General features: G+C 39.1%; 1 protein-coding gene across 8 annotated transcripts in view; it reads right to left on the bottom strand.

Moving 5' to 3' along the window:
• TBL1X (transducin beta like 1 X-linked) overlaps positions 1-22,114 on the bottom strand; it is a 199,329-nt gene that overhangs the window by 88,162 nt on the left and 89,053 nt on the right. For all 8 annotated transcript variants that reach the window (XM_084506648.1, XM_084506647.1, XM_084506652.1 and 5 more), the window contains one exon: positions 7,350-7,457. The gene's annotated coding sequence lies outside the window, so the exon portion shown is untranslated. The remainder of the gene's footprint in view (positions 1-7,349; positions 7,458-22,114) is intronic.

Genomic DNA, 22,114 nt, shown 5'->3' with positions numbered 1-22,114 from the left:
AGGACTGGAAGCAGGCTAGATAAATGGGAAATTAATTTGTGCATGCATCACTTGAACTAAGATTATTTAAATTGATTTAAGTTGACCATAAATACAATTCATGCTAGACAGATTTGGGATAGTTGCTAACCTACATTGTAGCTCACAGAGTAGCCAACACGAAAACGTTAACCACCTCATACAGAATAAAAACTATAAAACAGCTTTGTTTTATTACAATGGACACATTGTTTGAAGAAGTCCCTTTCCATTCCTCATACATCTTCTGAATCGGTAAAAAACATAATAAAACCCAATGGTTGGAGCCACATATCAGAAAAAGGTACGATGCTGTACAGCCCCGGGAAGCCACTTCACCTGTGACCATCTGAAGGCAACGTCGATTATTCAGAGGGCTTTGCCCGAACCCACACAAAGCACTGCAGGGCCGGCTGCCCACCGCAACACGGAGCGAGCAGCAGCATTTGCTTCTGTTGGGCAGCTGGAGCTCTGGTCTGGCACAGCAGGACGCTGCCTCATCTCCCCCTGCCTGCTCTGGAGCTGCCTCCATCCTACATCCCAGCATGTGGCAGCTGAGATCAGCCACTGGTGGCTGGGCACCGACTTTGCACCAAATGGTGGGGGACACCAGAGAGCTCTGCTCTTGTGGCTCAGGTGCAGGCTCTGCTGTATCTTACTCCACCACGGCTTTCTCGGTGATGATATTTCCTCTCCAGCTGTAATGCTACAACTCTACCAAGTCTGTCTGCATAATCACATTCACATTCCTTGGGCCAAGGTTCCCCGTTACAAAGTCAAGTGTGAACCTGTGACCTCAGTGTGTAAGTAAAAATGTTGTGCCAGCAAAGACACACTTGCAATTCCATTTTGATTAATTATACCTCAAATCTCACAAGTTCACATTGAATAATTATGTCTTAACTCTCACGACTGCAGATAATTAAACTTTTGAGGAAAAATAATAATTTGATTTATTTTCACTTGCAGCACTTGAAGTGAAGACTAGACAGTAAAATATTATGTGAAAATCCTCACAGACTGACCGAAGACTGAAATTATTCACTGAAGCTGATAAAAGGAACTGATGCTAATCCACATACTGGGCGCAAATCTTGAGCACATGCAATCTATACAGAAGCATGATTATCAATAATTTCTATCAATGCTCCATTAAATCAAAGCAGTTCAGGTAGGAACAGCCCATACAAGTAAGTAAATAGCAACACAGATCCTGTGCATCTCAAAGGCTTCGCTTACAGAGAACTTACTGAAAAAACTTGTATACTATGTGTCCTTTTTCTCTGTGGGATGAATCTGGGAGATGTTCAGATATTTAAAAGTACGTTCAACTAGACTGCTCATAATAATTCATTTTCGACAGAAAAATGTGATAAAAGAAAAGAATTTAGTTTAAAGCAAAGGCTTCAAGTAAACAAACATTTGAAAAGCAGAAAATCCTAGTCTTCTTCAGAAGGAAACTGCTCTAACTCTACTTGGGAAGCAGCAGGTTCACTGCTCATACATACTTTCTCATCACCAGTAGTTTGCAGAAGACACTATGCCTCCAGTATGTGCCAGCCATACCAAGTTTTCCAAGAGCACCACAGCCTGAGCTGAATCCATGTGGACAGTGAATTTCTTCAGTTCTGCCCAGACAAGTCAAGCAGGCTTCAGGTGGAGAAGAAGAGTGGCTTGGCTGCGTGGTCTCCACAAGGCACAGCTCTCCTTCCCCAACATCACTGCGCGGCCGCTCCACACTCCCAACCGGAGCGGTGGCAGATTTCTAAAACAGATTTCATTCATACCTTGTGGAGGTACGCACACACCTTTGACTTAGTCTGGCACTCTGGGTAAACTAAATACAGACTTTATTAGTGATTAGCACATAAATCATCTTTCGCCAGGCTTTGTATCTATTACTAGCACTTTCAGGTGATTGACGTGGTGAACATGGAATCCTAACAAGCTCTGCACATCAGGTACAGAGAGTGCAGGATGGTCAGACCTCAGTCTTAAAAGATCTGCGTTATGCCTTAAATAATCACAAATTTAGTTTAAAAATCCAAGGATAATACATTTTATCATCTTATTTTGGAATGCATCCTCAAGACTCTCCACTATCATCAAAAACCTTCCAGAGGGAGGAGGGGGGAGGAAGAGTAGCAATTGATTGAAGTATTGCTATTATGAAAAAGCAAGGCTCAAAACAAGGATCTCAGAAGTTGGCCATGACAGGAAGAGTAGCTTCCTTACCTCTTTAGGACAATGTAAAGTCATAGAAATTGTCACCCAAGTTCAAGTTCATAGAATCATTAAGGTTGAAAAAAATCTCCAAGATCATCTGGTCCAACCATCCCCCTACCACCAGTATCACCCACTGAACCATAACCCTAAACGTTCATGTTCTAGCAAGATATACTTTCTTCTGACTCATCTAGAAGGTCAAACAAACAAACAAACAAACAAAAAAAACCAACAAACTAATCAAATAATATTTTCATGAACAAAAAGAAAGAGTTCAGTAAACTGATGCACCAACTAGCAAGGGCAGTATCAGGAAATATGCAAACATAACACGGTTTTAGACCTGAAATAACCACAAATGATAAAAATAAACATCCTTTACAATTCTACGTTATTTTAAAATATGCTTACTTTTAAAAATATTATGCCAACGGTTCACTATTTTTCAGTGAACAGTGACTTGTAAGAATAACTTCAGAATAAGAAATAATGAACACTGAGCAGTCAAAGCGAGAAGTTCTCCTGTCGGCCCACAGGCTCTGAATTAGTTGGTGGCTATATCTGAAAAGCAATCTTAGAAATCAAAACCAATATACAGTTTTTTTTTTTTTACCAACAAAAAAAAAAAAGAAAAAAAAAAGAATAACATTATAAAGGATATTATTTCAAAGTAGCTTGAATGTTGTAGTTCATAAGTCTAAGTGACCTACGAAATGCACTGGTAGGATCTACTGCCAACAGGACCCCTTTTTACCATTGTAACCTTTTTACTAATATGCTTGAAATATCTTTCACTTATGCCCTATCCATCCAGTTCTTAAATTCAAAGAAACTAATTAATGCAATAAGCATCAATCTAGTAAAGGTTTGTCTCTTTCTTCCTGGTATGGTATGCATACTCTTACTGTTCCTAACTGATCTTACCCAATTTTTCATACTCTCACATCTACCCTATGCATTCATACAACACATCACACATGACCTCATTTGCCACTCCCATCATATCAGTAATAGAGTGGTAACAGTAAGAATGCATGTGACAAAATCAACACACTTTTTTTGTTAAAACACTTTTTTTTTGTTACTCTTGATAATGATTTTAGCCTTGAATTTCAAAAGCCACTACAAACTTCAGGAAATAATTTCAGTGGCTACCTAGTAGAAGATACTAAAGTGGTCTGGCACCCAACATGGAAACTGTGTTTGTGTAACTGCAGTACTAAAGCACAGGACTGAAAAAACTTCTGTAGTCCAATACCGGGCAAAAGGGTAGACCCACTAACAATCAATTACTGACTTTGCAAAATCTTACTGATTTTTTATGCTTAATAGCTAAATAACATTACACCTCTGTAATGAATCAGAGGAATAAATAAGACTGCAACATTTTCTGCATAGCCAAAGGAGACAAAGAATCAAAATTAGATGCAGGAACAGACCCCGGGGAGGCTGAAAAAGCTGTACAGCGCACAGGCATAGAGTACTACACTAAGGGCAGAACAGGAAGAGACTCTAGAAGCTCTTCTCTTCTGTCTCTAAAACTTGACCCCTGAATTAAGAAAGGTTACTTATCTAAGAGACAGCACAGATCCTCTTCACTGATTGCTTCTGTGAAGCATTATGTATGAAGACAACAACACACAAAATGCAAAGTTCTTCTTCATTAAAGTAAGGATGAGAATTAGCAAAATAACCTGATTCTACCTAACTTTATGCTTAGTGGCTCTCACAACAGTGGCAAAATTAGTTTTATTTATTTATTTATTGTTTGTTTGTTTCCTTAGACCCTCAGAAATACCTGCTTTAGTCATGCAAAACCCTGTAGCTTTTTGGTTTCCTCTTACTGGTTCAAGTAAGAAATTGCTCCAGAACTGTCTAAGCAGATTTGCACCAGCTGCTCCTAGTACCTCTCCAAAATCCAAAAAAGGGTTTCTACAGCACTTGATGTCGTGAATTTGCATGAATTTCTTCTGCAACTTCTTTCTTTGAAGCGTGACATTTTCTACCTATATTGGCTCCATCTTCACTGTAGACTGGCGAGAGCCATTCTCCTCAGGAGATAGTGTTACTATGAGACGGAAAAGTGCTAAAGCACATATCGTCAGTTCAACTTACATCATCTCTGGCTAGAGTAAGAACAGCTGCACATTTCAGAAAGAAAGACGTGAAAGAGGTCCTGGAGATCTGCCTGATCTTCTAAGTGACAGAAAACAAGAAGTAAAAAGACTGAGGATCAATTATTGGCTATGTTTCTGGTGAAGAGTTGACAGACTCTGGTCTTTGGAACTGCAATTCATATCCATGGAGAGAAGGAGCAATATTTACAGAATAAGCTTCATGTCAGTGACATGTGGTTACTGTCTTCGGATAAGGATGAGCTAGGGCAGGCAAAAGGCTTCTAAAGTAAACTGTGAGGTGTTACAGAAACAAATGCACTATAAACTCAGCCTTACATATGGCAACCTCTGTGGAGGGAAGGATCAGAGGCCTGAGAAGCCAGCAAACAAGGCTGTAAATTTTTATTTTGAAGGAGATACTTTGTATAGTTGCTGTTGCTTCAAACTACTGGGGAGATCTCCACAATTAAAATATTGAAATTGTATTTTTTTAACTTTTCAGGAAAACTTGTTATTAAGCAAAGCAAGGAAAAAATAAATAGAGGATGATACACCACATTGATGGTACCATTATCTACCCAAATTATTGATAAACCAAAGGCTTAAGATCCTGAATACACATAGATAATAAACTAGGAGATCTCAGGAGAATATATTGTTGGTAAGATGAGATAAAGCAAGCCACCAAACCGTATCAGAAAACTGGGTCATCTATTCCTTAAGAATGTATTTGTGAAACATGAAAATAACTACAAAGGATTTCCATCTCAGATGTCATCTAGAAATAACATGCAGTCCGTAGTAAAATATCAGCCACTCCTAAATTTTGTTCCTAAAATACTTTTTCGAACACCAAAAGGATAACTCCATTCTAAACCTGCATATTCAGCATGTAAAGACTGGTTAATCACAAGCATAGAAGCTCATTGGCCTTGTGAACCTGAGGAAAACTATACATTTGAGAGAAAGTACAGAGATGAAAATGTGGAAGGACTCTCCCCACCCCACTACCAGCAGGGATCAAAGCCACTACTAAAACAGACCAAAAAAATGGCAACCTGTGGCAAAAAGCTTACTTTAGTCCTGCATTAAGGCCCTAATTAGATTGAAATACACATTACACTTGCTAAAAAAAGTATTCAAATACAATTAATTTAAATAGGAAATTATCAGCTGATAGTCTCCAACTTCTGACTTATGTTTAACAGAATATAAACATGTTATGCTTTAAAAAAAAAAAATATATATATATATATATTTTGTCTCTGAAAGTAGAAAAAAGCATTTTTACAGATGAGGAGGCCATTAGTAACCAAAATGAATGTTAAAAGACAACTTTAAATCAGCACACCCAGATAATTTGTGCTTTAGAGTCTTAAAAGTGTTTGAGAGAGTATCATTTCAATGACGCTAATTTTCAATACATTATGGAACACCAAAGAAATTCAGTAAGACTGCTAGCATTTTCTGCCAATATTTGAAGCTGGTAAACGGTATGATATGAGTAATTATAGAGCTCTAAGCCACTATTAATCTCAGGCAAAACAACTGACAAAGTGATAAAGTATAAATTCACTGGGAAATGATAAGAATAAACAGTCAACACCAGTCAACAACATTTTATAGCAAATTGGTCAATACAGCAGATGGGATTTAATCATCTGATAAAGTTATGAATTTTGGTCAAAAAAAGTTACTTCATAGGTGAAACACAGATACTTTTGAAAGGCATGTAGCTTACAGCCACACATTCAAGATTAAGAAATCTGCTCTCTGTATTATCAGTTGTATCAAAATGTGAGTTAAATGGATTAAGACAGAGACAGATAAAAAATAGTACTTGTTGATAGAAAATAATAACTGAAGAAAACTGTTCTACACTTCCCCAATAAAATCATCCAGTACTAGCTCAACATTAGCTGAGTCTAATCACTGATACAAAAGTAAGTATAAAATATTCTTGATAGCAGTTATGACACAGAAGGTGGCACAGTGGTTAATAAGGGTAGCAGAGTGTTTACTCAGAGCAGTATGCATCAATTCATAGGATGGGCAAAGTGTATTATAGCCATGTGGACTTAAGTATCAAGAAAGAAAGTAGGTCATACCCAGAGAATGGTGCATAGAAACTGGGGACTTAAAAAAATAATAATATAATTTTCATGTCACAGAAACAATGTAATACAAATGCTAGTGAAACCTTATGACAAAAAGGGTTAATAAAACCTCCACACATGTAAGAACAGAGATATTACTTTTGTTCACAGCATTAGGGATACTGGAATAGTGAATACAGCTGTATAGTTCCCTGTATTTTCCCCAAATGGGAAGGATCTTGTTTTTTCTTGACATTTTCTCCATCATTCACCAAAAAAAAAAAAGGAAGAATTTTGTACCTCCTTACGATGTTAACCAGAACACCCCATATGCTGTAATTAGCATAGTGAGGGATTTAGAAGGCAGCAGTGTGTAAAGAGCAAAACAACAATTTGAAAAGGCTACAGAGTACCAATGAAGGTTACATAAACACCCAAACAGGCTCTACAAATGATTCCAGGAGGTTAAGAGAGCTCAAACCTCCTGTCAGAGAAGGAGCAGTACTGACAGCAGTGTGGGTACAGCAGAAAGACAGATCTTAATGCAGATGTGTTTTGGGGTTATTTCCAACCAAAGCAATTACTTAGCACAGCCACTTAAAGAATCATAAAGTACTTTGTTTTGTTACATCGCAGCTCTTCAGTCTGTAGCTTAGAAGTCGTCTCTGAGTAAATGTACACTTTTTGTCAAATGTCTCTGTTTGCGAGGGCTGGATTGCTGTACCCTTGAATGATAGCACTGGTAAAACTTTATCATCAGATACAAGCATAGGAATTAACTTGCTAAGCTTGAGCTGCATGTGTGGTTTCACCATGAAAAAATCTGAAAGGCAGCTGGCCAGGAGACTGTGTTCCCGAGGCAGGCTCATGCCTGGCACGTACTTTGGCTTACCTGGTCGTGAGACCCTTGAGCTGCTGAATGCTGCTCCTCGCAGGCTGCTGTCAAGAGTCTGGGGGTTTGAGTTACCATGGAGATCACCACATCTGACAGCGGAGAGGGCTGCAATAAGAGAGAGAGGTACCGGTCAAGCCGCTTTGCATCGCCTCATCGAAACAAGAGCATTTGACCCATTGCTCTTTTGGCATTCGCCAATGTTCTGTCTCCCAAGTTAGGAGCTTTGGCAGAACCCTAAGAGGAAAAAGAACACCATCTGTGACAGAAAGAGAGAGGGAAAGAGCAAGACCCAGTGACCCAAAGCATTCAAGTGCTTTGCAAAGCTAAGTGCACTTTTCCAGGAACCTAATGCACACTGAACTTGGCTCAACAATCTCCAGCGTCTTTGATCAAACATTAGCAAGAAATTCATCTAGCTGACAGGCTAGGGAACCACAGTTGAAGACAGCACTGAAAAGCTGGTTCACTGCCTCACAGCAGCACACAAAAGTTGTCTCTGAGAAAAATGCCAGTGGAAACTGATTTCTGTGCAAAAAGAAGTAAGTAGGCCAAAGAATTTACCTTCCTGTAAGTTTTTTGGGCAAGGCCTAAAAGAAAGTATTTGTGAAAATCAAACATAAAAGATAGTCCGGCATTCTTCTGCAATAATAAACCTATTTACAGACTTTTCCATGCCTGCCATCAAACACGATGAGTAAATCCTTATTTCACATTTCCTCTGTGATTCAACTGCAATGTATCTTAACTATCTTCCTACTCCTGCATCTCAAGCCTTACGTCTTATGCTCAGTTTTTTCTATATAATATAATAATTAAATGCTGTAAAGTGAAATGAGATATTCTTTAGAGACTTCTTAAACTAATTATACTCTTCCACACAAATGTTTAACAGCTTTTAAAACTATACATTGAGGATCACTTTATAATATAGTCAATTTAATAAATAGCATATTTAAAAACATCATCAGGAGAAGCTTTCATAAATCCAGTTCTAATTCTCAGTCTGCAGTACAACAACATGTTCTCATATACAACACTGTGAGACAAGTATGCCATCTAACCAAATACAACTATTCACATGAGAAAGACACACACCTATTCTAATCCAAGCTGAATGACTATACAAGGGACAAGAAATGACTATTTAAGCATCACAAATTATTCATGATACATCATCAGCTATAAGCCTGTATGTTTTCCGAGTTTGTCTGTTGAACACGTATGAACCTCCATCTGTCTGGCTACCCATATGCTTGCCTATCTAATTCTCAGAAGACATTAGAATTGTTTTCCTTCTAATTTTTCTGTGGAGCATGTCATGTTTATGCAAAATACAATACATTCAAAAAATACAGCTCTGTGTAAATGTGCAATCTGAAAATCCCAGCAATAATTAGAGGATTTTGCTGTTACAACTTCAATGTCTTATGGTAAAATTGTTAAGAGTATTAGTATATTAAAATTAACTCTATTCAATGCTCTGATATTATGGGGTACAACAATAGCTAATGCATAGGGGCTGCTCTGGAGAGAAATACAAGGGAAATAACTGACTCGTGTGCTGAAGGCTTCTGCAGGATTCATATAGTTTAGTGGATATCGCAAAATACCAGATACAGGCTCATATTACAGCAATGTAAATTGAAGTATTATGTGAGCTATATATTTATTTCTGTCCTAATTATACTCCTAAATTGGCTAGACTATGGTTTCACTTGTCTTGTTACATAATATTACATACTGGATCACCTTATCACAGCATGGCTGGGGTGGGAAGGGAGATCTGGAGCTCATCTGGTCCAATCCCCAGCTCAAGCAGGGACACCCAGAGCAGGCTGCCTGGGCCCATGTCCAGGCAACTTTTGAAAATCTCCAGGGAGGAAGATCCCAGAGCTCAGCCACCCACACAGCACAGAAGTGCTGCCTGATGTTCAGAGGGAGACTCCTGTGTTCCAGCTTGAGCCCATTACCCCTTGTCCTGGCACTGGGTAGAGCCTGGCTCCATCCTCTCAGCACCCTCCCTTCAGGCATTTATAGACATGGCTCAGCCTCCTCTCCCTGAGCCTCCTCTTCTCCAGGCTGAGCAGCCCCAGCTCTCAGCCTCTCCTCACAGAGGACGTGCTCCAGGCCCCAGCAGTTTTTATCAGCGTTGGAATCCCTTGAAGGCCTGTCATCTTCCCATGTTGCCCATGGACAAACAGAAGGTATCGGGTAGCACAGGTCACACAGGCTGGAAAATTCTCAAATCCTATTCTAAGACTGGTTTTGGTTACCTCGCCAGACAACTTTTTGGTAAAAGCATTTACACTAGCTCTCTACTTGAAAAAGCTTTCATACTAAGACTAGAGTCAAGTAAATTAATGATCTGCAAGAAAGAAGCAAGGGAAAAGAGACAACTTGGAGATAAAAAGAAATTGCATATATATTCAAGTTTTATTATCCACAAGTGTCAGTGACACTTAAAAGTTAAAGATTTCCTTTACAACTGGGTGAGAGCATTCGTGGATGGTTGTAATAACCTGTTTTGCTAGCAGATGCCCCTACACATAAGTCTTTACTCAACAAAAAAGGTTTCTTAAAATCAAATTTCATATTGCAGTAAGAGCTAATATAAGCTTTGAAATAAACAGTGTAGAAAGAAGGAAAATTTGTCTTAACATTTCACTTTTTAGACTTTCATTGGCAATGCTAGTATTACATCTGATAACCAGCTGTGGATTCAGATCTCCACAGTTTGGAAAGAAGTTGCAAAAAAACAGAAATCACAGAAAACAGCTGCAAAAGTGATTAGAGGGCTGAAGAAAATACTTTAATATGAAATATTTGAAGAGTTCAACCTACGCAGTTTATCAAAAGAAGGAAAAAAAAAAGACAGATGACCTGATTACAGCATGTAAGTATTTCCATGGGAAGAAAATGCTAAGTACCAACTGGCTTGTTAGTCTAGCACAGGAGGGTATCTATAAAACAAAGCACTACCTGGAAGCTGAGGCCAAGTTCAAATGAGAAATAAAGCACATGCTCATCATCACCTGTGATTAACCATTTGCGTAGCTATCAAAAGGAGAATGCAGAGATTCTCCATTTGTTGATAGCAAGGCCTGTCTGGAGAGACTTCTGGAAGGCAAACTGATGTGAAAACACAAGCTACCCTGCAGCCAAACGCACAAGTTCCTGGGTTTCATACAAAGACGGCTGGGCAAAGTCTGTAATACAGAGGAGGGAAGTCAGGTGATGTAATTGCGCTTTGCTGCTCATAAATTAAGTATCTTATGATCTGCAGCCATGGTCTGGCTCGGTAACCGCAGCACAGGGGGAGACGGGCGGTGAGCAGGCAGTGCCGCTGGTTGCAGTGAGGGAGTGCGTGCTACATGGGCTATATGCAGGGCCCGAGAATGGCAAGCAGCCCTTCGGAGACAGGTGGACTAAACTCTGCTGTGAATAATACTCTGGCTCCTAAGTTAGGACAGCAGTGCTCTCCTCCTGGAGCTGAAAGGGCTCTGCCAAAGCCGAGTGGTGTCGGGCGCTCCCCTGCCCAGGCCATGCAGCTCGGTGGTGAGATGGCCGCAGGCAGCGGCTCCCTGAACCCGCGCCTCAGCCCCAGGTGCCAGCAGCCACGGCCGAGCTGACCGCTGCCTCAGGGAGCTTGCTGGGCTCCCAACACTTCCAACTCACGTGTCTCCATGAGGAACCACTGTGAACCAGTGACACCGGAGTCAGCAACCTTAAAAAAATTTCATCTCTTCCACAAAGGTGAGGATGGATACTGCAAGTCTCGAGGTAGCTATCTTTGTCGCGATGCACTGGGCTGCTAAATGGCCCGACAAATTATCCATGTTCAATTACCAACCGAAAATAAGTCTTACGAAACCTCATTCTTGTTCACCGACTTCAAATCTCATACATGTGGCTTGACTTTGGATGTTGTACTACTATAAGCAGAAAATTTGGCCAAACAACGCAGAGATGTCCACCAACCCCCTTTTCTTGCAGGTACTCCATAGGACACAACCTCAGTGAAGCAATCCCACAGGCAATATGGGCTTCAGCTCCCGTACACGCAACTGGAAAATCCCAGCTTGTACGGAAGGTGCCCACTGAAATCCAGAACACGGACGTTTACAGGAGGCACTGGAAAATACCTGCTGCACAGGTGTCCAGGAGTCACACACCTGACTGGTATAGCAGATTTACTCTTGACTTACAGTATTTAGTCACATTCTTTAGGAAGACTATTTTATAAAATCTATTGAATTCCTCTAAATAGATTTAGGTACTTAAATATGTTTCTAAAATGACTCATGTTTAAATGCAATTTCTATGTAGCTTCACCTAAATAATTCTATTTACTTCTACCAGACAACAAAGATAAGGAGAAACCAAACCAGTGACGTTATTCTTTCCGCACACTTCTCTAACATTGTTCCGTAACAAAAAGCATTAATTGGGTGGGTAATTTATTATCCCCCCTCCTTTCCAAATTTTAAAGGCACGGGAGAATTTAAATGATAAATAGGTCATCGTCAGCAGACACTGAACTACAAAAGCATTTTTGAGAGATTTCGCTATCAATCTCTGTAAAAGAAGTACAGGATACCTAGTGAGCAACATGAATATTTTGCTTTCTTTCAACTTGACAAACAGCTTTAATATTTTCAAACAATCCCTGGGGGATTAGACTCGCAGGAAAACAGGAATATATAGAAGATTCCAGCAGGACATCAATAATTATGCCACCTCCAGCAAAAAATAAACTGAGTTGTTCTTTCTGAAGATGTTCAAAACAGATAAAGCAATTCCTGAAAAGTGCACAAATCAGTGAAGAAAACACTCCAGCATTTGCAAAACTTCTACTGTTGTGCTGGGTTTTCAGTTCCTTTAAGGATTAACATTATACATAAACATAATCACAACAGGACAGTGCAGACATGGCCATCTCTGGGACACGACCAGCAATTCACCTGTCCAAGGATCATGGACAAAACCCTGCAGTCATGTGGAGCCAAAAACAGGTCCATCATTTATTTTCAACACAACGTGCTGGCTTTCTCTAATGTATTTCCACAGAATATGGATGCACTGGAACTTCAGCCTCTGTTCAGAAACACCCACACAATGCCTGCATATTAATGTATTTGCCCTGAGGTCTTATAGAGTAAATAAACACTATTTAATGGCTTGCTATGATAAAAATTCTTTTCTACCTCAATACTTATCAATCTTTTCCCCACAGCCACCTCCTCTAAAGGAAGTTAGAAGAGGGTTGTGATTTTTTTTTTTTTTAATATTTTAAATCTACCATAAATGAATGGTAAAGGGAGATTAGATGAAGGAAGTCAAGTCATGAGTCAGCCAGAAATCAGAGAGTCAACTTTGAAATAAATATTCATTATAATACTTGTGCAAAAAGTTTTCCCAGGGTAAAGTTTGAGACAAAGCAACAAAGAAACCTCAGAAATAACCCCCATCCTTCCAGAAAATCTTAAAATACTTAAAACTCAAGAGCCGTTCCCCAGAACATTTTACTCATTCAGGTGTAGTTCAGAGTTTGGGCTGAAACACTGAAGCAAGAGTCTCTAGGGAACATAAAACTTCCACTTACAGCCTTCACTGTGAGGGGAAATTCTTTTCATGTTTCTTCTTAACTAATTCAGTCAAAGCTAGTGGACATCATGAAACGAAGAATTGCAGAAACATGGTATTGTTAATTTGGCTCCATCCTGCCATGCTTTGTGTGCAGGCTCTTTATCCAGAGGTAAATTCACTATTAGCATCCTGAACAGAAACTCAGGACAAGCAATCTCGGAGCCAGATTCGAAGCCAAAGTTAAGAGCACTGATTCTCAACATTATTTACCACAGTCAATACTTTGCCTCCACAGATGCTTTGCCAGCCTCAGTCTTTGTCTGCTTTAGCTGTGTATATTCTACTATCATTGCATAATAGTTTTTGAGACAGGAAATAGGTGAGCTATCTGTCTTTATTTGGAAGACCAGCACTTTCTGCACTATTAATGAATTTATGGAAAGCTCCTCTGTCTGTCAGTAACCAAGGCAGGTACTGATAGTGACGATGCTTAGTATTGTAAGAGTATTTTTTACAGTATGTGGATTCATGGGTACTGCAGCCTATAACACCACACCATGGTCTTCTGACAAGAATTTTTTATCAGAGAGATAAACTATATATTATTGTATATCAGACAGATATATATGTACCAATAAGCACAACATTTATCTTGGCAACTCTCAAGCAAAAAAATATTTTCTAACAATGAAGCCCAGATTAAAAAAAAATCCCACAACAACAACAACAAAACAACCCACTTGCTTCTTGATAGTAAGTCATGAGATTTCTGCTTAACTTTATGAAATATGAAACACAAAGCACAGCATGACTAGGATTGTTGTGATGGAGAAATAAATAAAAGCTTTTAATTATTAAAGGTGGGAAAGAATTATCCCCTTAAGAAGCACTCAGCTGTAATCCTCTATTTTGTCTATTTAGCTCTACCTCAGGCAAAAGTGGAGAAGTAGAAGAAACAGAAAAGATGAATTTAGTCTCCTCAGCATTACCCTTACAATCTCCATTAACTGATTAATAACTGAATGCTTAAAAAGGAAAATACACTATATATAGGCCTCCGTTTGTGCAAATACTGCATTACTTTTAGCGTGCACCTCTTGCATGTACCCAACAGATGAGCAGCACGTGGTAAGAATTATTGTTTTCCACATTTGAATGACGCAGAGTGTGTACAGTTTTCTAGAGGTGCATCAGTAACGGGAACTGCAGCCTGCAGCAAAGACAAAGCTAGCACAATTTTCCTAAAAGGGCTTTAATATGCGTAGGCAATATCATTGGCTTTGTTTCGGATTAGCTGTAGTTTCCAAGAAATTGCGAGGAGGGGGCATGACGGACGCCGCAGTAACGCAATCTTGCTGTTGGGGAGGCAAAAATAACCACCACGAGAGGAATGACTGCAGTCACCGCCCTAGGGGCAGGCAGGGCAGGCGCTCTGGGCATGCCACAGGGCACCTGAGAGGGGCCTGTCCCCAAAGGGCCTTTTGCAGCTTCATCTAGGGAGGACCTTCCGCTGCATATTGTCGTAACTAGATGCGTACATATGATAATTAATATATTTAAGTCCCTTTCTCCCTTTATATTACAGCAACTGTATGAAACACTCGAGGCTGGAAGCTGCTGAATCAGGAAATGGATCAGAAGCTAACTAAAATGTCTTTTCAGTTATTGATTCCTGCTCTCTGTTTCATGTCAGCTTCCTAGAATCCATCCAACACAAGCACGAAAGGGTAATGAGTTTCTGAACACACACTCTAATAGTGCACACTGCATCAAAGCTTTCAGTAATTGCCTGGATGCTGCTTCCCAGCAGTACTAAACAACTTAAATATAATTAGCTGGAAGCCCTATGGGCTGCATTTCCCCACTGGAACACCTCTTACGCTAATCCATTTATCAGGCTGACAGATGACTGAATCACCAGTACTATGGACCCTTCGACTAATAACATTTCTCAAGCCAATGTTTTGGTTCATTCCTTATCTGGTAAATTTCTGCAATGGAAAATCTGCATTATTCAGAGAGGGAAGAAAAAAATAGACAGACAACTCGCTCATCTCTTCACAGTGCTGAACAATGTTATTTGTTTGATTAGCTCACTAAGTGTGATGCTGGAGTTATTGGGCAGAAAATAGGAAAGAAACGTACATGTTGTGGAACTGTACAGTGCCAAAAATAACAGGGAAATGCACAAACACTGGAAGAACTATTGGCAGCTTTCCAGCCATTCAAAAGTTTTCAGAAGTTGGACCAGAGGATAGTTTTCGGGGTATCCCTCCTGCAGATGGCCTGACGATAGCTGCCCAGCCAATACTTCTGCATGTTATTTACTTCTTCCACATCCTCATGAATTATAGGTGACAAAAGAAATTTTAAAAGTGCTTGAATTATATGCAAATGGACACTTTATGCTACAGAGCATGCTGACATAGAACTATTCATTTTGCAAGTTGCTAAAGAAGTCTCACAAAAACAGAAAAAAAAATACATTTCTTTGGCAGTTTCTCAATGTTGTTACATGAACTATCTTATCATTGTATCCCTGTGGCTTTTATTTCCAGACAGGGACCTCTGCAGGGGCTGTAATTCTGGGGGAGTGCAGGTGTCTTCTACCATGCTGTTGAAAAATATCATTGTAAAAATGTGAAATTCTCATCAAATTCCTTAAAGCATTTAAAAAATACTCTAGGATGTTACACTCATGTTTCCTTTAAAAGATGTTGTGGGACAGCACATAATAAGAGTGTAAGTGAAGGAAAACACATATATACCCCAGTGTAAGGGAAACAGAAGAAGAAATAATTTCTTGTATTTCTTCTACATGGGCCCACGCAATATGTTTGTTGTAAAGCTGACAGTCAACATTCATGAACTCTCTTAAAATTAGTAATGTGGGTTGAAGTTAAGAGGAACAATGGGTCATGGGTTATTTAAATAAGGACAAGCTTTCTAGAAGAAATAAAAAGGTGTATAAAAGAAGATCTCACATGCAATAGGGAGAGAGAGAAACAAGTCTCTCCTTGGTTTGGATTTTGCACCACGTAAGACGATGAAGATTCTAAACTCAGAGCTAAGCACTAAGATAAGCACTCCCCCACCCCCACCACCTTTGCTTATATTTTAAATTTTACCTAATTCAGGTCACCACCAGCTGAATTTCTTGGGAAATCCTAGCCTACTGAGAATATGCAAAAACCACAGCCTCACTCTGAAACAACACACTGAACGTGGCAAAAAGCTCAAGTTTACACATCCTTCCATCCTGTCTTCTTCTACCTACCTACACACGGTCTCATCCTTTTGCTTGGAAAGACAGATAGGAATATGAATTCAATTCCAAAGAGTGACTGCAAAAGCTGTTCTTAAATTTGTAAGAAGGAAAGATACAGCTGAAATATAGTTAGTTATTCAGGGATCAAAAACAAGCTTATTTAGCTTGTGAGTCAGGAAGCTGAAAGATGAGACCCAGGCAGCTCTTCCTGGGATCACAGACTGACCATCAGTCTCTGGCTGTGGCTAACAAATGGCAGCTGCTTGGACATTGCCACACTTGAGCTTTGAAAATACAGTCACAGGTGCTTACACTGTCTGGTAAAGTACCTAGCAGGTTATTAAATGCTAAGCTGTTGGAGAGTAGGAGATTTCATGTGCATCATTCAGCGGCATCAATCTCAATTTCCCAGGCACCCTCCACCCACTCCTTCCCTCCGGCCTGAAACTGGGAAACTCATTCCAGCGATACCGACACTGCAGGAGCCAGCCAACTTCCCCACAGCCATAGCCAGCCCCTTTCTTCTGAGCTCCATCTTCTCTGCTTGCCGTGTTTTCTACTTCTACACAAGAGCAGAGAGTTTCCTGAGCAAGGTGTGCCCCAACTGTACTAACCTCAATACTCGTCACTTCATGAGAAATGTGTGATTTCACAATTTCACGCTCCCATTTCCAAAGACTCCTTCAAAAGGCAGCAGCACTAAATAACACAAACATCAGATCTGATCTAAGGAATATTCCCTAAGCAAAAAATGTTGAAAAATCTCCTCCTTTTAATCATTCCTAATAAAATAGAACATGGTCACGAACTTAGGCAAGGCAGCGGATGTAATATTACCTTCATTTCGATGCTTTAAGATAAACTCTGCTGTATTGTCAGTGGAGCTTCATTTCCAGGGTACTATTTCTCATTTGAAACAATTCTTTAATTCTTGAGGTAACTAATATCTTTTTAAAGCACTTTGCAAAACTATTTCATAAATAGATTCTTCCCTTTATTTTAAGCCAGGGTCAAATATGCAGAAGCTTTATAGTTAAATGGTTGCACTATTACTTATTTATTTATTTGCTTAGAATCAGAAAAAGAGTTTGAGGAGAGGAATCATCTAAGAATAAAACTTACAGCTGGAGTCATACTTCAGTTCGCGTACACTTGGAAAAGCATGGCATGCTAAGCAGTTCGACACTGCAAAAATGCAGCCGGTATTAGGAGTGCAAATAAATAGCTGTTCTAAAAAGCGTGGCAGAAGTGACCTAATCTCCAAAGAGAACACTGATTAGTAAAAGCTATTTGAAAATTAGATTTTTATACGGAGTAATTGGTACATTCAGCGTTAGAAAGACTGAATTTTCCTGCAAGAAGACTTCTGTGCAGTCTCTACCTCTGGACGTTAGAAGCCCCGAGTGGACCAAGCCCTGAGCAGCCCGGTCTGACCCCGAGCTGGCCCTGCTTTGAGTCAGGTGCTGGGCCAGGCACCTCCCAACATCCCTTCCAGTCTGAATTATCTTATGATCTGGCGATAATAATTTATTCATATTAAATTACATACGCCTGTTTTGCTATTTACATAGAAAATAAGGAGTGTTAAGAAGAAAACTAGGGGCACAAACATACATATTTTATTTAGTAAGACCAAAGGTCTTAGAAACATCAAACAGATGTTCAATCTGCTCATATAAAGTTTATGCTGGTTAAGCAACTATAACTATGGTAAAGACTAAAGACTGAAGATGCTGAAACTTTTTCTTATGCTGCAAATTACTTTCCAACTTTACCTTTTCCCTTTACTTAAATCATTTGTAGAGCTACAGTGGTTAGAACTATTTAAATTAAATTACTCACAGTTTAACTATGTGAATTATAATCCTCCCCCAATTAAAATGCATGACATACAGTGAGAGGTTATACTGTCTGGGTATTAAAAATGCAGCCCAGAATACTGGCTAGAGAAATACAATGAATTAAATAAAGAGCAGGAACATGAGTTTATCTGCAGAAAACAGGGCAGGGAAAAACCTGTCCATTTCCAAATGTGCAGACAAAAGCCCAACCAACCAACCAAAAAAAAAAGCAACAAAAAACCACACATAAATATCATGTAGACTCTGTAGTAAAGAAAACTGGTCTGGCAGCTTCTTGGTCTAAGGAAGCCAAACCTCTGAGCTGGCCGGTAGCCTAAATATTTCACCATATAGGAACTTTTTAATAAAATACTGTAGGAGTCTGTAATAGAAGTGAAATTCCAGGAAAAAAAAAAAAAAGATACCAAAATTATCAGCTGCATGTTACAGGACATATTGCTCTAAGTTGTGGTCCAGTTGATCGGGCAGCCTGAGTAACCTGATGGTTGACACGAGCTGCCTCTTAGTCACATTCCTTACAGGAATCAATGGGTAACTATTTCTCTTCACTGATGACAAGTTCACCTCTTCTGACTAGCATATATATGAAAGGTTTGTTTGTATAACAAGATAACAAGATAGGGAGAAATACACACAATGAATTTGAGTAAAGTACTGTCTCTTAATATATGTGATCTTCTATGTTTCAGTGCAATTCTGATACCATAAACAGTATGATCCAACCATCTTTGGTGTGTTTTCTTTCATTTCTCCATCTACTTCAAGAAGTATTTCAGCAAACGTAGCTCTTAGATTTTTAACAACTCTCTAGTCTGTACTTTATTGAAGGACACCACATATAAAGAATGGTCAGGATCTTAGTATTATTAATTGGCTATCATATTTTATATTCTCTATCTTATGCTATGTTCAGACAGAGAGAAGTTTGTAAAGTATGTTCCAAAGCCATTATGAAAAATCTTAATCAAATATCAGAGCTTAAGGAAAAATAAAAGGCAGACAAAACCACACAACCCAAAGCTTGAAAATGCAACTAATTAGTTAAACTCACTGAGGACACAGAAAGACTTTTGAAACGTGGAAAACTGCAAAGTTAGGCTGCCTTTCTGAAGCTTCCTTGGCCTTGCTACTCCAGCAGGAAAACACAAAGGTTCTGATTCTGTTACTCTAAACATAATTTCTTTAAAGACCAAGGACCAAAGAGCTTAAGATTGGAAAGGGGAAAATGATGATTATTACGCTCAGCACCACTGAGTGTCTCATGGTGCTTAATGCTTATCTGTACACCAACTTTAATGTATTCTGCCAGCTCTGTTCAATAAACATCAGGTCTGTTTTTTCAAATGCTAAAGTGAGAAATTAAGAACCTCTGAAAGTCATACAGATCAGGGCAATAATCTGAATGACAATCCAGATTGCTTAAATTCTTATATATATGTGTATGACCTAACATAACACCATGACTTCATGTAAATTTTATAGCACTAACTTTTCTGCAGCCAGTAGGTGATATTACGTATAGTCAGCATTAAAAAGTTATTTTTCCCAGGGTCTGAGAAGTGCAAGTGCCACTGACTTCAAAACAAAAGGGAAACAACCTGCAGCTCTGGAAACCATGTCAGCCTTTTCATCTTGGAAACTAAACTCTCCTTCTGCAAATTGAGAAAACTCTGAAAAGTGAGAACAACTATTTGCACAGAAAGATATCTGCTTTTATCATGCTAGATTAGATGAAACAGAACCTTTTTATTTCATGATGGAACATGTCAGGGATGCCACTTAACTTTGATTCCAATTTAAGTATGTGGATGCTGATGCCTAAAGCTGGATTGCATGAATATTCAGTCTTCGTTATAATGAGTAGCTTTCTTGTATTACATTAGCAGGAGAAGAAGAACCTAATAGTAAAGAAGATTCACGAAAGCCAAAGAGGAATATCAACAAAGATAGCAACAACAAAGAAGGATCGTTAATAATTTTTTTGCATGTCATTTTACAGATTTTGTTTGCTTTGCATATAAGCGCTTTAGTGAGATGCAAGGTGTTGCAGTCACTTTTTGCTCTAGCCTTTGAAATTATTTAGGGAAATGCTGAGGCATAGCCTCTAGGTTGAGAAGCTCTACTAAGAATTTTGGAGGACAGGTATTAGAAGTTAAATTTTACCAGGGCAGCAGTAAGCCTAGCCATATTCCCCATTCTGTCCACTGTGGTTTGTAATTTCAGGCTGCAGTTACACTTCTTGTTCTGGCTGAAGCTTCACTGGGGCAGACTTATTCCCTTGCTTCTCGTAATCACTCTTCCCTTACATTCCTGCCCCTCAGTATCTGTGGAATAACTGCTGATGTCAGAATGATTCTGATTAAAAGAGTTCAGAGACTTGGTGTTAAAAAGTGTTTGAACTAACCCAGACTATAGCGAACAAATCAGGTTAGGGAGTGACTACATGATCAATTAAACCTCTGGGGAGCAGTAATGAACCCTTGTGAACAGTTGGGGACGAGAGCCTACTCAGTCAATTCAGCTGCTGCCAGAACAAAATGTGGGAAACAGGGCTGCCCTTGTTCTGATACTTGTTCATTTTTGCCAGTACTTAATATCCAGCATTCTTAGTCCTGGCTCAGGCTTCCAAGTTTCCTCAAAACAATGACCTCGCCAATACCAGTGTTAAAACTTTTGTAAAAGTCAAGGTACACGGCTATGGTAGCTTAAAAAAACAAAACAAGCACCCCCACCCACACCCAACACCACCTCAGTAAAACAGCAGCCAGTTTAAAGACAGTCATCCCGGTGTCCTCGCTTCACCTTGATCTTGCACCTTGAGTTACTGTGGCACAGACGGGATGTGGCAGCTCCCTGTTTGGAGGAGACTCCTCCTAAAGGTGAGCCGTATGTTTTGCAATACCCAAACACAGCAGGGTAAGATAAGGAAATCTCTGCAGCCTTAAGGCACGGTTGCTTTGATTTCATTATTCTGTGTCCTGTACTTATTTTCTTTCATTTATTTATTTATTTATTTATTAAGTGAAAGATTTTGCAATTTAACTTATCTGGGTTAAGCCTACGGAAATAATATATATATACACACACACAGTATTTATATATATATATATATATATATATATATATATATATATATAAATACTGTGTGTGTGTGTGTGTGTGTGTGTGTGTGTAAGTAATGCCTAGGAAATCTCCTGTGTTATCTGTCTGTCTAGCATTACCTTCCACTAGACAAATATATTTTTAAACAGGCTGGAATCAAAACAACATTCCCAGCATTCAAGACATTCTGTCATCGCTGCCCATTTGTTGCCCTCTAGGTTTCTCTCAGCTGGCAAGCTTCCCATTTAAGGAATTATTAGATTCATCTGCTTAGACAAGGCAGCAAAATAAAATGAAAAGCTGGATTATTCTAGAGAACTCATATTTTTTTGTTTCGGTGTACCAAATTCAGTGCATAAGAGCTGAACATAACAGCAAATGGAACAAATCTTGCAGACTTCACGACTCTACCTCGTCATACTCCACAAAATCTGATTTTAACTGAAACACAACATTTCTTTTACATTTATCTATTGCTGCTTTAAACATGCTTATATTATTTAAACATGCTTATATACATATTATGTTAGCCAATTTTCAGCCCTAACTAAGCTCATAGAAAATGTTTTTGTTTTTTTTTTTCCAACTGCACTTCTATCTGCACTTCTACTATTGCTTGTGCACAGTACTGCTACATATACATAAAGAATTACCGATTGCTGTGCTGCCATTTTCCCTACATCATATTTTTTCACAGAGGAAACCAAGAAAAAAAGAAAGAAAACATGGAAAAAGAAATATGTTACCAGTTTTCCATACCAAGATGGCTCAGGATTTACTTGAATGAGTAACTTGAATGTCAGAAACTGTACTTCAGAACCATGCATGGGTTTGTGGGCCCACTGGTTCCAGCACCAGGATTTCAGGAGGTTAATACCATTGTTCTTGGTACTGTAATACACTAAAACTCCAACAAACCCTTTCATATCAAACTGGGAACACTA

Source organism: Aythya ferina (assembly GCF_964211825.1).
Source record: "Aythya ferina genome assembly, chromosome: 1".
Classification (NCBI taxonomy): Eukaryota; Metazoa; Chordata; class Aves; order Anseriformes; family Anatidae; genus Aythya; species Aythya ferina.
This window is presented reverse-complemented; position numbering and strand designations above follow the sequence as displayed.